This window comes from Cryptotermes secundus, unplaced genomic scaffold (assembly GCF_002891405.2).
Source record: "Cryptotermes secundus unplaced genomic scaffold, Csec_1.0 scaffold209, whole genome shotgun sequence".
Lineage (NCBI taxonomy): Eukaryota > Metazoa > Arthropoda > Insecta > Blattodea > Kalotermitidae > Cryptotermes > Cryptotermes secundus.
In genome coordinates this window covers 62,120-66,623 of record NW_019727789.1, presented here as the reverse complement: position 1 = coordinate 66,623, position 4,504 = coordinate 62,120, and the positions used below count along the sequence as shown (strand labels likewise).

At 33.6% G+C, this 4,504-nt stretch overlaps 1 protein-coding gene across 2 annotated transcripts in view; it reads left to right on the top strand.

Moving 5' to 3' along the window:
* The window catches only part of LOC111864978 (set1/Ash2 histone methyltransferase complex subunit ASH2), a 30,047-nt gene that overhangs the window by 440 nt on the left and 25,103 nt on the right, over positions 1 to 4,504 (top strand). The window lies entirely within an intron of this gene.

The following is a 4,504-nucleotide window of genomic DNA, read 5'->3' as shown; positions in this document are numbered from 1 at the left end:
TAGTTTAGAATAATTTCTATAATAAACTCTAAAATTAGGATCCTTATTGTTTCTTAATTCATTGTAGATTTCTCTTTTATGTTTACAGGATTTCATTATTCCTGGTGTAATCCATGTATTGTTTTTTTGAACACTTTTTTTCTGAATTAGAGGGAAACTGGAATAATATGTTCTCAAAATTATATTTAAAAATAAGTTAAAACTCTTGTTAACATCATTTTCATCAAAGACTGATTCCCATGATTCCTGACTTAGTTGTAATTGAAAATTTGCTATGGTGTCATTATTTATCATGCGTTTCATGTAAGTATATTGTTGTTGTACCTGCTTCTGTACTTTATGTAATGTTAACAACTGAGCATCATGATCTGATAGTCCATTTACTAGTGGATATATATCATATTTATCAATTCTAGTTGTATCAATAAAAAAATTATCAATTATAGTACTTGTGGAAATGTCCACTCTAGTAGGAAATGTTACAATACCAATAAGATTATAAGAAAACAAGATAGCATCTAATTGCTTTTTCCTACTATCATCATTTAAGTAATTTACATTTATATCACCACATATAATTATATTATAACTCTCATGATATAGCTTATGCAAAATCTTATCTAGTTTCTCTAAAAAATTTGTAAAATTACCCGATGGAGACCTATAAATGGTTAATATACAAAGTTTTTTTCCTCCTAATGAGTTCCTAGGCAGTCGAATTGCACATGCTTCAATGTCTTTATCAATGGTGAATTTTTCTAAATTTATGGTATTGTATTTTAATTTGCTATGTACAAATATGCTTACCCCTCCTTTTTGGAAAGATTTCCTACAATATTTAGCACCCAGCGTATAATCACTAAAATATGTCACATCAAGTTCAAAATCTTTTAAATGATGCTCAGACATACATATAATATGTGGTGGATCATGGGATAAATGACAATATAGTTCATCTAATTTGTTTCTTGCTCCTCTAATATTTTGATGAAAGACTTTCAAAGATGATTTTGATATGACCTGTTTATCTATTAGCCCATCATCCATAAAAAATCTTTATTTCTATTTACCGGATTTCTTTTCTGCCTCTTTGATACTCTAACTTCCTTATTAGCTATTTCACTGTTTACTTCATTTACAAAATTCTTTTTTACCTCTACTTGATTTAACTCTTCATGACCTTTCCATTTTAACATAATGGGAGCCTCATTATGCTTTACCAGGATTGTTTTTACATTTTGCCCTAAAAATATAGCCATCTTTTCTCTACCCGAAACATTCAAGTGCATACCATGACGTGTGAATTCACTTCTACTCAAATTTGCATTAATTACTCTCACATTACTATTTACTTTCATCATTTTTTGCATTTTTCTATTGAATACCTCGATTTCCTTATTTACACAAGAAGATATTTGTAAATCATGCCTATGTGGAACAGTTACAATAAGTATATTAGTATGTTGTATAACTGATACAAATTTCTTCAAATGACTGAGTCCAACATTAGATTCATTCTTGCTGATGTCATTAATACCTCCACATACTATCACTGCGTCATTTTTACTCAGTGCTTTTATTCCATTGGTATTCAATTTTACTATATTTTCAAGCCTAGCACTTGGCATCACTGTTCCCATGATTTCAAAATCCTCGCCAAGATAATTTGATATACTGGCAGCATAACCCCTTGCATGACTATCACCAATAATTAATATTTTATTTCTCTTTCCGTTGAGAGGATAGTTTTCCTTATTTCCTCTTTGTACTAATTTACTTGAAGTTTTTATGTCCTTATCTATTTTGTCAGTTTTTATTTCATTAATACAATTTAACACACAGCTTCTCTTCGTATTTATACCATCCGATTTCACACTTTTTTGCAATTCACGTCGATTCAATACCACCCGTATAGGATTCAATTCTGTTTGCTTCATACATGCATCAGATTTCCTTGCACCTTTAACAACATCTGACCATGCAGGATATTTGTTGTCTACTTGTTCACTAGTTTCACTAACACACTTATCTAGGTTAGTTTCCATCTGTTCAAGATCCTTTAGGAGAAGATTTATAATTGATTTAGCAGACTTTAACTCTTCGAATGCACTGAGTAGTTGGTTTTCTAGAATAACACAGTTTTCACAGTCTATTGCACTTTTAACATTTAATTGGCACGATAAATGTTGAGAATCACAGTGCTCCCGCAACCGCAAGTCCGCCATGTTGAACAACATGTCAGTGACATGTGACTCATAAATGCCGATTAACCCACGAAACTTGTTTGTGGATATCTGTCTGTCTACATGGGTGGAATTATTGGTATTGTGTTGTAATTTAAAATTTTAAATGGCCGTGAAAGTGCTTAACATATTGAATAAGATGTACACTATGCTTAAACTGTTAAATTTCATTCCATACTTGTATGTCTGTTGCAACCAATTTACAATTAATTTAAAATTAATCAGTAATTTTGAAATAAATATTGATAAGGTGGTTAGAAATTTTGTAGTGTCGTGGTCTGAGACTGTATCTTTGTCATTAAGACTGGATTTGATCACACGTGGAGTTGTGGATGATGGGCACATTTATTTGTATTAAAAGAGTTGGGCATAAGGCAGTAGACTTACATGTTTTGACTTTTAAGTGAAGTCTGAGTATACATCCATTATGAATTTTCTTACAGCTGTCAGAGTACTTGATGTGTTTGATTCAGATCTAGGGAGTGATTCTAACATTTATAGGCCAAAATTATTTTCATTGAATTTTACATAGGAACTTATACTTTGTTTGTGTGCATAGATGCTTCCCTTGTGGACTTTCCCAATGTGTGACTTAAAATGTGCTAATTTGGGAAAGGAAAAATACAATGTCGGAGATCAGTTCTTTCCATTCTCATTCATGAATATAATTGCAGTGTACCTTGACCTGTCTGAGGAGAATTTTGGAACCGACTCTGTATGAAAAGTTCTGTCCTATAGGATGTAATCCGATGTAGTCATTTGGAAGTCAGCTGACATTTTTGAAGAACATGTCACCTCCATCTTCTGTCCAAATAATAAGCCAAGAAAGAAACCAACATGAAGCAGGTTTCACACATTACACTGATTTCTTGCTTGGCTCATTTTCCACGAGCTGTATCTCTTCATAACCATTGGTGTGAGATCCTCAGATCTTATGTACTCTCTGTGGCTTGTGGCTACGTTATATTGCAGGGATTGATGATTAAACACTCCGTCATTGAAAATTTAAGAGGCACAACACAGAGCAATCAGCTTGAGGTGGAAATGTGCTGGATGCAGTTAACAGGGCAGTACTTTACTGGGTGACCACAATGCAGGGTTTCCCCAGCTTTAGGTACTGACTCATTCTCACTGATGCAAAACTTCATTAATGATAACTGTTGGTGTATAATTCAACAACAGTTTTCATCATCAAATCCTTCATAAGAAGGAAAATTTATAGAAAGTGCATTTGGAGGTTCATTTTTGAATGCCCACAAGAACGAGTTCCCACAGAATGGTATGTACCGAAGTTCATCATAAAGTGGTGGATCACTGGTTCGATTTCTGACAGAATGAAACCATTGAAGATGAATGTCCAAACTGAAAGAAAAGTTTAAGATATTTAGGCATGGTTAGGGATCAATATTCACAGATGGATAAGACTCTTGGCACAAGAAACTAGCATCTGTGTTCATACTAAAAAGACCAATTAAATTTCTCCTGTATAAACTAATATATGTATACAGGAACTTAAGCAACCAATTTATATATTAAGAGTTAATTTCTGTAGCTGGTTACTGCATGCATGATGGAGTCGTGGATCTACACCATGAATGTATAGCTGATGAGGCCTTATGTAATGGTCCTGTCAGTGCCCAGAATGTATGAATATGGAGTGAAAATATCCTCACACCATTCAGCGAGGTCCATTACATGATGTTAAAGTATTGGTAATGTGTGTTGTCACGTACGTACAAAATTATTCACTTCAGAACATGTAGCAGAACTTACTTATGTGCTGCAGGGCATCCTTAAAGACAGAAGGGGATTAATTCCAGTAATTCATATGAAATATGCTCTGTTTGTGTTGCCTATTGGCAGTAATCAGGAATGAAGTTCTGTATAAATAGAGTCAGCATGCTGTGTAAGGGAAACCCTTGTACTGTTCTCTATATGGTAATGCAGTAAACTGTTGGTGCGCTATCACAAACATTGTGTTTCTGTCTCAGTTGAATGCACTCTACAGTTCTTTATGTTGGCTGAATAGGAAAGACGGTAAAAGCTCGCACTCTGAAATTTGCCTCTCAGGGGGATGTGAATGAGTGTGCTTATAGCTGCATATGTAAGACTGAGTGTTGAGATTTTAGTATGGTGATACCAGCAAGCATAAAAACTCAGGTGGTTGTATTCTTGAGCTTCATATTTGTGAGGTCCTATTATTATTATTATTATTATTATTATTATTATTATTATTATTATTGTGACATGTTGCGCCAAGC